The following is a 13,459-nucleotide window of genomic DNA, read 5'->3' on the forward strand; positions in this document are numbered from 1 at the left end:
CTCAGAACCTTATACTGGGATTGAAAGGTCAGTCTGGATGACTGGATACCATTGACACATTGGTAGAGTGAATTTTCCTCAAGAGTTTGAAAGTTAAAAGTCTTTCAAGTTACAAGGTTATAAAACAGAGTGACAGATGTAGTATATTATAGGTACGCATAAAATGTTCTGTTTTGCTCACACAAAGCCAATTTAAAAATCACCCTCACCGAGAGTCAAAAAACCTGATCAAAAAGGAGTCCTCTGCTAAAACTCTGTCTCCAGTAATGCTTCAGCAGAGCAGACAAGAGCCTGCTGGCTTAGTCCAGCAAAAAGGCTGCAGTGGGGTTTAAGTCAGACCCATATTGATTCTCACACGAATAAGACACAAGGAAGTTTTCTCCTGGGATGACCACAGTGACTTTACACAGCTCCTCTATAAAATCAGGACTAACAACATGGAGGCATAATTTCTTCTATAAACAGCGTTCTTTGAAAATAAATTAATGGGATGAGAGGATAACCCATAAGTCAGTGGACATAGGAACTAGACTGCAATGCTGGGACATGGCAGAAAATTTAAAGAATTTGCTAAACACATATATGCTCAGTAGATGAGAACAGTTCAGTAGTCAGAGACAATTTTACTTGATTACCTACACTAGATAGAGGATGAATGAACATGCAGAATCCTCAGGATACAGGGCATGGCATGTTCAGGAAGCTGCAGGAGAAACCAAAAGCCTTGGGTACACTAAAAAGACATTTCTGTGCTGACTTTGGAGTTAATGGCAAGGTCAGGTGTCCACTATCAAGGCTTGGACTTCTGTCATGTCCCACCATTTTCTGTCCAGAGTGGGTGTGCTGAATGTGCTGAACCAATGCCTGCTTGGCTGTGATCTGTGTAGTACAGCTGAGTGAAAAACAGGTCTTGTGGCTAAACAAAACAAAAGATTATGGGAAAACTGTAAGATAAAAATACAAGAAAATTTAAAGAATTTAATTGAAATAATGCCCAAATGCTGGAGGACCTGTAAAATATATTTCAGTTTCATTTTAACATTGCTTAATATTCTCAAAACCATTTTTTTTCATTTTAGAGGAGGGGACACCTGGATCAGTTTTGAAGTGGAGCACAGTATTACCAAAGTAGAAGTAAAAAAGTTTTATTCTTCAACATCAAATGAAAATCATAAAATTGTAGAATGGCCTGGGTTCAATGGGATCTTAAAGATCAACTCATTCCAACTCCCCTGCTGAAGGCAGGGACAGCTTCCTTCAGGTTGCTTTGAGTTCCCTTCAACCTGGCCTTGAACCTTCCAGAACTGGGGTATCCACAACTTCTCTGGGCAACCTGTGCCAATGCCTTACAACCCTCCCAGTAAAGATTTTTTTTTCTAATATATGATTTCCTAATATACTCTTTTTCAGTTTGAATCCATCCCCCTTGTCCTGTCACTGCATGGTCTTGTAAAAAGTCCCTCTCCATCTTTCTTGTAGGCTCCCTTCAGGTACTGGAAGGGATTCTCTCAGACTTTCGTGATAGACGAGATGCTCCGTCCCTCTGATCCTCTTGTTGACGTCCTCTGGACTCACTCCAACATCTCCACGTCCTTCCTGTGCTGGGACCCCAGAGCTGGATGCAGCACTGCAGGTGGGGTCCCAGCAGAGCAGAGCAGAGGGGCAGAATCCCCTCCCTGGCCCTGCTGGCCGTGCTGCTTTGGATGCAGCCCAGGACACGTTTGGCTCTCTGGGCTGTGAGTGCCCATGGCTGGGTCATGTCCAGCCTCTCACCCACCAGCACCCCCAAGTCCTTCTGGGCAGGACTGCTCTGATCTGTCCATTCCCCAGCCTGTGTTGATACCAGGGCTGCTCTGATCCATGTACAGCACCTTGCACTTGGCCTTGTTGAACCTCATGAGACTTCCATGAGTCCTAGAGCGTGCCCAAGTCCCTCTGGATCCCCATCCAGTTGCTCACGTGTGTCAGCTGCAGCAGTCAACTTTGTGTCATCTGCAAATGATGCAGCATTTCTAAAACAAATTCCCCGATGTTAAAACCCACAAAAATTTTGAGCTTTGATATAATTGTACCATATTTTTCCCTTGGAAACTTATCAAGTTTGACCCAATTCTTTCAAAAATACATATTCAAGCATTTCACTTGTTGACAAAAAGACTCCTTCCCCATCTAACTTAAAGCTGTGAGCTGTAGCCCCACAAGTTAAGGCTCTCTCACTGGGTCTGGAGCAGGCTGGAGAAGCCTGTTGTGTTCTCTTGACATAAATTCATCAGTGAGCCTCATAACTCAGGGAAGTACAAAATTGATTGAGCTACACAGCTGTAAAACCACAGCCGTGCAGTGGCGAATCAGGCATAGGCTGCCAATTCCCACCAATGGGGAAAAGAATAGGAGTTTAAAGTTGATTAAAATTAAAAGAATCTCTCTAAATTATGTCTGAGGATGTTGGAATGAGAAGGATAGAAGATGAAGGAATATTTAAGGCTTTCTGTACTGGGAAACTGAACCAGCTCTGGTAGAATATGGTAAGGCTCGCCTTTGGCCTCACTGTTTCTCTTGCAGCTGAGGAGACTTACTCATGCAGGGCTTACTCCCAGGGTGCAGGCAGGGTCTGGAGCCCTTGTATCCTGACCTCGGGCAATTCCAGCTGAGTCTGTGCATTGCCTGGGGCTGGGTACTGGAGAGGTCTCCTGAATGCTTCTTGCTGCCCACAGCAATTGACAACCTACTGTCAAGGGGAAAGTCCCAAGCTGGCCTCTCCAGCACTCCGGATATCCAGAGGCACATGAGGAGGAATGTGGTGCAGACTGCTGTTCACATAGGCACAAAGAGCTGGAGATGGAAAGGCATGGGGGGTCCACAGGATGTGAAATCAGACCAACACCTGCTGGAGGAAGGGATCCCACAGCTGGCAGGGCATGAGGTCAGAGGGAACTGCTGGAAAGGGGAGGGGAAACTTCCACCTGCAGGGAAGCTGTGGGATAGAGCATCCCTTCCTGTGTCCCCCCCCCAGCACACAGGTATTATTTTCCTGCTGGGGTGAGGCCCTCTGGTAACAGCCTTCATCCAGCAGCTTCTGCTAGAAGGGGGTTTCTTTGTGCAGACTGGAGAACTCATGAAACCTGCACAAGTCCTTCCTAAGGAGCTCAGTTTGTTACTACTCTATTGCTTGGCACCACTGGCCAAATTATACTCTCATTTAAACCTGCACAAAAACTTCCCTAGAGTCCAACAAATAATGCAGGTTTATACTCTGCTTATCTGAAGGAGTTTGATCCTATTGTTTTATAATGCTATGACTTCAGTTTTACAAGTTCTTGGGAAGAAGAGCAAACATATTTGTATTTACTTGGTCTGAGTTTTAAGTGCATTTTGCTGTGATACCTTAAATGAATCATCTTCCAGAAGTGTTGATGTCTCAGATCAATATATTCTACTCTGTCTGTGAATTGTGACCTAATGTCCTGAGCCGTGGAGCACCAGTCTATAACAGCATTTCACCTCAGTGAATCTAGCAGCTCTTACATGTTATATACCACATTACTCCTGACCTTCCAAAGGACTCAGCAGCCAGTCAGCCCACCTCTTTGTGGGCTGCCTTGCTGACACTTCAGTCAGTGGGTAATTCACTGTCTTGTCATGACATCTGTGTTTTCTTCAGATGAGGCATTACAAATCATCATCTCCTTTTTTTGGCGAAAGGAATCATTGCCAAAATCCCATAAGTATCTTTTCAGTGAAAATGTCCAGAAACCCACTTTTTTGCAGCTCTTATGAATGGCTCTTTAACAAAACAAGGTGATTTTTTCCTCCTGTGGGTAGCAATTTTACATCTAACAGGGTGTTACCTTGTCACACCAGCAAAGTGTAGCAGGATGGGGACTTGTCACATGAATCTCTTTGGGAGCATTAAGAATTAAAAGCCCTTGGACCCTAAACCATAAAACTTCTGCCTATGCAAGTAGACTACTAGGACGAGAAAATTCACCTTGCAAATATGGAGGTGGGGACAGCAGGTGTAAAGTACACACAAGAACTTGTTCTTCTTCCTAATGATCCATTTTTCCAGCTCTGCCATCTAAAAGGAAAAAAAGGAAAGAATGATCTTTTATTCCAAGTGAGAAAGAGATGTCTGGAAGGATTAGAGAACATCCTGCCTCCCAAGCTCTAGTTATGCCACTAAACATGCATTTGTGATGGAAAGAGTTGCTGTTGCAATCTTTCTAGAAAATATGCTACAGCTGTAGCAGAGAGACTTAAAGCACCAAACACTGAACACACAAAATGAGTAAAAAATGGAGCAGAGAAATTAAAGCTCTCCACTGAATAGAATTAGTTTATAACAAGAGAGGGGGTTGCAATTTAGTCACGGTTGAATGTTTCCCATTTCCTCTTAGCACTTGCAACTCTTTTTTTTTTTTTTAATTGCGCTTTTGTGGAGAGAGGTATTGGAATTCTCCAAGGTTTTGGAAATATCCTTGCTTTATCTTGAAAGCATTTGTCTGGTCCCTTCATGACACAGCCTCTAACCTTGTTTTGGATGCACTGAGATGAAATTGGCTTCTAATTTCATGGCTGAAATCAGAAGAGATACTATCTTCTCAGTTCCCTGCATAAAAAATGCTCTCTAACATAAACCTCCTGGAATTCTGCTTTTGTGTCCTCAAAAGGATTGGGCTGTGAAGATCCATATGGGTGTGCATGATCTCTGTAGGGGTTGAAAAACAGAATACCAGAGTTGCTTGATTCTACATAAAATTTTAATAAGAGATTGAGTCACATAAAGCTTTTCACTGCCTTCCCCTTTTATTCTTAATATGTGTTCTAGACGTGTCTGTGGAACCTAGCTTGTCAGTGTATGTAGGTACAGTCTGATTCATGCTGACATCTTATAAAGATTGGGGAGGTGTTTTTCAGGCAGCTGCAAGGGCAGTTCTTAGGGAGTGGGAAGAAACACAGTATTATGCCCCCTCTGATGAGCTTTTAAAAGTTGCTTCATTTGTGCAGCATGTCCAAAGACATCAAATCCAAGTGCCAGTAAGAAGCAGAGCCAAGAGAGGGTTAAGGAAGTCAGCGATGCCTGATGTTAACATCTTTCCTCTTTTTTCGGCTTTGTAAAAGATAAACGTTTCAGATTTCAATCTGTGTTTCCCAGCAGTGCTTTGGAAACACTGCAGTAGGCCCGCAAAAATTGCTAATGCTGGGCCAAGCTGAGATAATGCGTCTCAGCAGGAATGACATAATGTCCTAAAAGAAGACTATGATGTAATGCATATCTCACAAATCAGAGCCAATTTCCGTTAGAAAGCCTTGAAGTCTAGCACTAATACTGCAGCATGCAAAACTTTGGGGGTTTAGATCTTTTTTCCTTTTTATTTTTTAAGAATGATTTTGTAAGGCTTAGAGCACTCACGCAGTCTGTCTCAATTACTAGAGAAGCTTCTCTCTTGTTCCACCCTTTCTTGCTATTCAGGTGCTTACTGAAATCCATTAAGCATTTCACCTTGGTTGAGGTGCCTGTGATACATTAATATGAACACTGTAATTTATAGCATTAACATGGCTGTTTATGCAGGTGAGGCATAAAGCATATATAGCATATTACAGTAAATCCCGCTTAATGAAGGTGTTAGGCAGGGATTTATTAGACTCAGCAACGTCTCACATAAAAGTTAAGGAGTATTTCTGCAAAGCTCAGCTTTGGTTTCAGCCAGTCCTCAGTCCTTGGTGGCGTTGCTCTCCTCTGGGTGAGCCGGATTTATACCCACACAGTTTATAAACCATCACAGTTAGTTTTCCTGTCTTTTATTAATAAACATGATCCTGTGGTGCATGAGCCAGGGAGACCAGAGTGTTAGGAGCTGCCGCAGGGCTTATTTCTAAGCAGGGCATCTCTGAGCAAGCCAGCTGGGGCTCCATACCTCCCCTGACCCAGCCCCTCACAAAGTTGTTTGATGTCCTGGAGGTGTCACTGTCCCGTTGGCTCACTCACGGTTGGTGACAAGGAGACCACTATTATTCCCAGGCATGCAGCTGCCTTTGGGACCCTAGCCCTGCACCTTTTATGCATCCTTTTGTGGATGAATGCAGGAGCTGCTGCCACTGGCTGGCTCTGCTCCTTGGAGGCAGGACAGAGCCAGGAGTCTGAGTCTGCAGCTAGGAGAAAGACCCCACAGTTCCTGGCATTGGAGGGAATGACAGCAGCTCATGTGGCCTTGGCTACCTGTGTGGTCACATTCCCCTGCAGCTGTAATGTGGCAGTATATACCCATTTACTGTGCCTTCATCTTACTATTGTCATGTCATTGGAGCTGGACCTCCTATGCCTTCAAAATACCCCAGATCTCCAGAACTAGTCCTGATCAGGGCTGTGCATCCAGTTCCTGGGATGGGATCAGGGACCAGGGACTTTTCAGAATCCTATTCCAGTTGGGACAGGAGTGTCTGGGCCAGAACCTGTCTCCCAGGACAAGAGAACTATATTGCAGCCCCTTGCATCTACTCACAGAGATATTTCCAAGGATGTATCCTGAGCATCAGAGTCACTTCAAGAGTGTTGACACTGGAAACCACAATCTTTAGAAAATGACCGCTGATGTAGCCCATGCACGTCAGCCCTCCACCACGGCAGGCAGCTGTCAGCATGGTTTTGACTACCATGGTCTCTGTGAGACAGAGAGCTGATCTGTGCTTACCAAACCATCTCATCTCAAGCAACTGAGGTATTAATATGCAACCTCTGCTGGCTCTTGTAAATTTGAGGTTTACATTTTTGCTTCTCTGTGTTAAGAAACATCAGGAGTGTCAGATTCTGAAGGCTTATATTTACTTGCCTACGAGATGTGAGGTTGCTAACTGAGATTCAGTAGGCAAATAAACTTCTGACCTCATTCTAAAAATTAATACACCACCATCATCACCTCAAAGGGAGGGGGAGGCTGGCATCTGCTCCTGTTAGTTCAAGCCGGGACCTGCTTTTCATTCAGAACAGCCTGACTGCAGATGGAGACTGCTGTATTTTATGTTACAGACTGCCTTCTAAAGGAGACTGACCCGTGAAACATGGCATCATTAAACTGGGAATGATGCTGGACATGTACTGCAATCACACAAGTGAAAGGTGAGTTGCTGTCTCAGATTGTTTTGAAAATTCATTAGCATGAATAAATACCAAGCTGTGTTACATGCACCATTTCATTAAAAGAACGTAGCCAGAAGGAGAGCTTAATTATCTAGCTCTAGCAAAAAGCTCTAGAGGCAGATGGGAAATGTATAATTATAGTGTTAATATGCCCTGCTGGCCTGCTGGTGGAATGACAAGATGAGGACTCAGCCCTCTAAACCTGACCTCACCTCTGCTGTATGGGACTGTTGGGGCAAGTCATTTAACCTTCTTTCTGACAAGGGAGCTCTCATGCTTCCAGAAGCAAGGAATCAAAGTGCCTTGCAGACTAATTTTTGTGTAAGGACTAGAGCATTTGTAACCTATTTTGTCATTTCCAGTTTGCATTTATGCATACTTAGATACCTCCTCACCTTGTTCCAGCTGACTTGAACTCAGCAAACAAGGTTACACTGGCTAAGGAGGAACTGCAAGATCTAAGAAAATGGCAGCCGGTACCCAGCTACATTGTGAAAATCTGTACTAAGTGAAGCATCTCACCTGATGGAGAAGTGTTACAGCGGGGATACTGTAACATGCCTATATCAAACCAGGAGTCCCGTGGAAAAGAAATATATATGGACGGATTCTTGATAGATGCTTCAGAGATGTTTATTTCTCCAGCCGCATGGCCGGGGCTCTGCCGAGGAACTGCTCAATCACGGGACCCGAGGGTCCTTGGCCACACTGGGGAACACAGAACAACCAGTGGGGAACGAGGCTGACCAGGGGCAGGGAAATCCCGTGTCTCCCCCCCAGGGCCCCTCTCCCAGGGCTACATGGTGGGGGGAGGAGACCCCGACATTTCACCCGTTTAACAAAAAGAGATGTAAAACTTAACATTGAAAACAACTGGATAAACATAACAAGAACAGTTTCAAAACAAAACAAGCCACCCTCCTGAGTCTCTAAATGTCCAAACAGATTCTCTGGAACATCTTAAGGCTGACAGAAGGGAGACAGAACTCTCTGAGCATGCTTTGTGGGGAAGCTGAGGCAGGAGAGGGTTTAATTTCTTCCCTCCCCCTTTTCATCCCCCACTCGGCATTGGAAAGGGATTTTTGGGGAAACAATTGGCAAAGGTATGGTTTTGTGAGGGAAACCATGGATGAAAAAACAGATTGGGAATACACTGGGGGTAATAGGACATAGGGTAAAAGGGAAAGGTGGGATTAGGAAAGGGAGACTGTAGGGGGGGGCTTATAATGGAGATACTGTCTAACATGACTACAATTTTTAGCATATATACTGCCTTTTACAGGAACACCATCAGGCCCAGTGACCTGTGATACTTGTAACGCTTTTCTACCTTGCATAATTTTGAATTCTACCACCTCTCCATCTCCCAAGCTTGGGATGCATTTTTCAGGGTTATTCTTTTTAATAGCAGTTCTATGCACGAATATGTCTTGCTGGTTGTCACATCTTGTTATAAAACCATAATTTTGTTTAACATTATACCATTTTACTATTCCTAAAATCTTTGCTACAACGGTATTTTCCTTTTTCCGAGTGGCTGCTGTTTTCTGTCTCGCTGCGTCTTTGCTCTCTCTTTCGGTCGCTCCCGTGTTGGAATTGTCGGGGCTGCTGGTGCCTGCGCGCTCTTCCCGGGGTCGCGTTCGGGGCTGCGCGGGCCGGGCCGGGCCGCGCCGCTCAGTTCTCCGTGCGTCGCCTCCTCTGGTCGCAGCTTCGCTGCCGCTGCCGGGCGCTGCACCCACGTCTCGGCCGGGCCCCCGAGCGACGACCCCCCCGCGCTCCGCTCCAGCGCGCGTCTCGGCTGGGCGCGGCTCCGTTCCACCGCCACCGCCGCCAGCCGCCGCCCGCGCGCCGCCCCTCTCGGTCGGGCGTTCCCGGGGCTCGCTCCACCACGCGCTGCACGGGGCCATTCGGGCACCGCCGGGTCCCGCTGCTCCCGCCGCGCCTCGCTCCGCCACCGACACTGCGGCTCGCGTGGCTCCGCCCGCGCGCGGGAACTGCCTCGCCGCCGCTCGCAGAGCGCTCGGTGCACGTGGCCTGGGCCGCACGGTCCCTGCGCCAGACTTCCCTTCGCCAGGACACAGCTGACATTGCTCAACAGTCTCGGTAATTAAATAATATTCATGAATATATTCTTCCATCAGCATGTATTTTGACTCAAAAATTAATTGTGTCCAAATGGTGTTCCAAAAGTCTTTGGTAAGAATTAAATCCCAAGAAACATAGAAAAAGTTCTTAAACAACCATGCCAGGAAGTGTTTCAGTTTTCTTGAACTTGAATCAAGCTAAAATTTACAAATCGTTGTTCAAGAATCATTTTAAGTTTAAGATAAATGTCCGTATGCGGCTCTGAGAGCCAAGAGTCTTCCCACGGTTCCTCCATAGTTTAGATATGGAATAGCAAAACAAAACAAGAAGAGGAATCCAAAGTTTCCAGGGTTTACTCACACAAATCAGTCGCTTAGGGATCGGGGATCGTTCTGCTCTCAATTCTCCACCATTTGTTACAGCGGGGATACTGTAACACGATGTATCAAACAAGGAGTGCCATGGAAAAGAAATATATATGGACAGATTCTTGCTAGATGTTTCAGAGATGTTTATTTCTCCAGCCGCATGGCCGGGGCTCTGCTGAGGAACTGCTCAATCACGGGACCCGAGGGTCCTTGCCCACGCAGGGGAACACAAAACAACCAGTGGGGAACGAGGCTGACCAGGGCCAGGGAAACCCTGTGTCTCCCCCCCAGGGCCCCTCTCCCAGGGCTCCATGGTGGGGGGAGGGACCCCGACAGAGAAGTGCCTTGCGTTTATGAAAGATCCTTGGGAACTTTCAGTGGTGTTGGTATGGTACAATGGGGAGGGTTGCCTCCTCTTGTGACCTTTGATGGAGGATAATCTCTGTTCAGCTAGCAGATGATAGAAAATACATCCTTGGTGCAGTACAGCACTAGTGCAGTGAACTGACCAGCCTCGGATAATTTAACTCAGGAAGGCAGTGCAGCAGCACTCCTGGTGCCCCTGGTTCCAGGGCATACTTTGAGCTACCTGCAGTGTTTCTGTGCCAGTGAGGCACAGGTGTGCTGTCTGGCCTTGCTCTTCTGGCATGACTGCCTGCAGGAGAACTGGGGGGTCTGTCTGGCCATTCTGCTTTTCTACCTGAACACTTGATATGCCTTAAAAACCTCTCATTTTTTCCTCTCAAAGGCCATCCAACTATTGAATATCTCATCTCCACTTTGAGGGGTAGGAAGATCTGTAAGCATATAATCCTGCTTTAAAGGTACTCTAAGATCTACTTAGGAAAAAGAACTGGTCTTCTGGGACACGTCCTATTGGATGAGAAAGTGCCAAACTCATTGCCAGAGTAGCCTCAGAGTAGCTGAGCAAGGAGCTGGGTTAAAAAGCATTCAGGTGAGATATTTCCAATTCTGAAGGGCAGAGAGAGCACTCATCAGCTCCCTGCTTCTGACCCTATCCCACAGTATGAAAACAATAGGTTTCTATGACATTAAAGGCAATAAATTTAGAAGGAATTACAAAGGATATTGCTTTGCACTGTGAATAGAGAGCCTGTAGTCTTCACTAATGCAGACATTTAATGTCAAGCACATGTGGATGGATTTTTGAAAAGTGTTGGCTAATTTAATCATCACTGGCTACTACATGTAGTGCTAAAATAATCCAGGGCTGGATTTCAGTCTACAGTGTTACAACTGATTACTTCTGGGGTAACTGTGTGCCTGTGGGGGAGAACTGCACAACTGGCTGGATATATCCAAATTTTTTTCTTCTTCTGTGTGTTTATAAATAGTATCTCCAGAGATGTGAGGTCGAAGCAAATGGAGTAACATTGGAATGAGAATGTTCTAAAGCCAGAAGTCAGATTCAAAAGGGAATCTACGTGTCAAGGTCTTCCTTGTTTGTATATCCAATATGGCTTTGAACTTAGTAGGAAATCAGTCCCTAAATGTCTTGACAGGTCTCATCCTCTTGGCTAAGGTAGCAGTTGTGAAATGCATGGACTCTACACAAGTGAGATAGGAAGGAAGTGATTCCTGTCATCTTTGCTCCCAAGGAACTCAGAACACTCTTTACTATAATTTTGAAGGCACCTTAAGGGTTGCTTCCAGTTGCCTCCAGTGTAATGATCGTGTAGCTGAAACCTCTACTGTCTTTTGTTACATATGCCCAAGCATGCAGTTGATTTGCTGCACCATGTGGCTTGAACAGATTGTGCCCCTGCTGCTGGGAACCTGGAGGTTCAAGTTTGGGCCATCCCACCCTGTGCTTGGGTTTCCTCCCTCAGAACCTCTTGAATTTTGGGATGGTCTTAAGACCAAGGCAGCTGTGAAATAAGACATGACATAAGTATCCTCTCAGAAAGGTGAATGATAGCTGGGGTGCAAGAGCAGGCTGTCCCCTGCCTCTCTGCACACACACGGAGTGATGTGGACAGTGGCAAGGGGGTGATCTTGGGGTCTTGCTTTGTCAGGAGATCCTCTCTACTTTAGAACTTCAGGGAGCCTGTCTGGCTCCTGTACACTGCCTGACCGTAACTCACTGCAACAGTAGTGCAACCCACCTGCCTTCCCCTTCCAGAGAGCAAAGCCCCTCAGAGGCCACCATGGAGAGGCTCGGGCGTCCTGTGTCTTTGTATGCAGGATCTCATAAATTTAGCATGCCTCAGAGTGTCTCTCTGTTGCTATCACTGTCCCAGTGGCTGGCAGTTTCCTACTGCTGCTGAGGCAAGAGTGATTCACACATGAACACTGTGCACCCAGAGCCCCTGCAGAGGGCTGCCTGCTGGATGGTTGCCTATTCACTCTTGCAGGCCACTGAAATGGTGGCTTGTGGCTGCTGTGGAGGTACCTGAAAGCAGTGGAGACATCCTGTGTATATCTGGGCACAGCTGAGCTTGGGCCTGGCCTCTCAATCCTCTGCTGTTTTGCAGTGACTCACCTACCCCCAGCTCTGTAGAAAAAAATAAATCACAGCTGCAGCTACAGATGATGACACCGAGGGCAGCAGCACCAGCACCGAGCAGAAGACAGCCTCCTGAGACACCCTGTGCTGGGCAAGCAGGATTCAGTGACAGAAGCAGCTCAACATGCCTATGGGCGCCTCTTTAATTTCACAAAGCAAAACCTGTTCGCAGTCCTGCAGCAATGATCTAACAAGCAACACTGTCATTTCACATTTCTGGTGGGTGCTCAGAGGAGTTGAATGCCCCCAAGTTGCAGTGTGCTGCAGCACAGGCAGCTGCAGGTGGAGCAGAAGATGTGTCAACCCTGGCGTATAATAGCAAGGAGAAACGCATGTTTCTGAGTCCCTGGCACAGACTGGAGACTCTGAGGGTATGATGCCTCTCTGCAGCATGTCAATAATCAAGTAAATACCCTGGATGTCTTCAGCTGAGGGAAAACTGTGTGTCTCAGTGCTGCTGTGTGCTGGAGATGTTTCTGGCTGCAAGGGGTGGGTGGCTGCAGCAGCCAGCCCCTGCATGGTGCCACCAAAACAGGGGTGCCCAGACCTCCTGACCCAAAAGAACCACTTGGTGACCAGGTGCCCTGACACCCCTTTGAGACATCCACTGCCTGCCCATTCCCCATCAGACATGGTGCTGCTAGTCCTGTGAAGCTCACATGAGATGCAAAGGCTGAAACGAGTAATTCATAACCTCAGACAGAGATGGTGGCACCTCCTTTAAAAGGACTGCACAATAGTTTCCATTGTAAGTGTCTGTTCCTAGTTGCCTCTCCTTTTGTCAAGTGCATCAGCCTAAAATGGATGTTCTCTTTAAATTTAATTCAGAACAATGCAGCTGTTTCTAAAAGTAAGTGGCAAGTACATTTTTAAAATCAATACACAACTGGATATATATACACATATGTGGTAAATCTGACAGTGCATTTGTGTGGTGCACTCTGGAATGGGAGTGCAGGCAATCAGCACAGGGAATTTCACCTTGTCTGTGCAAAGCTGCCCAAGCTGCAAGCCCTGTTTACCCGTCTCAGTGGGGATCTGCTGGAGCTACAACTGGACCTAGCTTTCCCACAGCTCCAGTTGTAGTGAACCTGTCAGCCCGTGGCTCACCAGGAAAGGAAGGGAGTGTGGCCCAGCACACCCACCCCCCATGCCATCTCCCTCCCCACCATTCCTCTGACCCAGCTGATGATGCTCCTGCCCTTGTTTTCCCTTTTCCTTGTCCTTGCAGTGAGAAGTTGGTGTACCACTACTGGCCATACATCCCTCCCCCAGACCCAGCCACAGAGTGGGTTTCTACCAGTCCAGCTGGAGATGGGGCACTGGCATGGACTGAAA

At 46.6% G+C, this 13,459-nt stretch overlaps 1 long non-coding RNA gene across 2 annotated transcripts in view; it reads left to right on the forward strand.

The window, feature by feature from the left end:
- The window catches only part of LOC125319465, a 220,995-nt gene that overhangs the window by 63,694 nt on the left and 143,842 nt on the right, over positions 1–13,459 (forward strand). Inside the window, exon 3 of one of the 2 annotated variants that reach the window (XR_007200744.1) lies at positions 7,031–7,114. The exons of the other annotated variant lie outside the window; for it this stretch is intronic. This is a non-coding gene — a long non-coding RNA (uncharacterized LOC125319465). Of the gene's footprint in view, positions 1–7,030; positions 7,115–13,459 lie in introns of those variants that run through there. 2 annotated transcript variants of the gene reach the window in all.

The sequence above is a fragment of the Corvus hawaiiensis genome, chromosome Z, assembly GCF_020740725.1.
Source record: "Corvus hawaiiensis isolate bCorHaw1 chromosome Z, bCorHaw1.pri.cur, whole genome shotgun sequence".
NCBI lineage: Eukaryota > Metazoa > Chordata > Aves > Passeriformes > Corvidae > Corvus > Corvus hawaiiensis.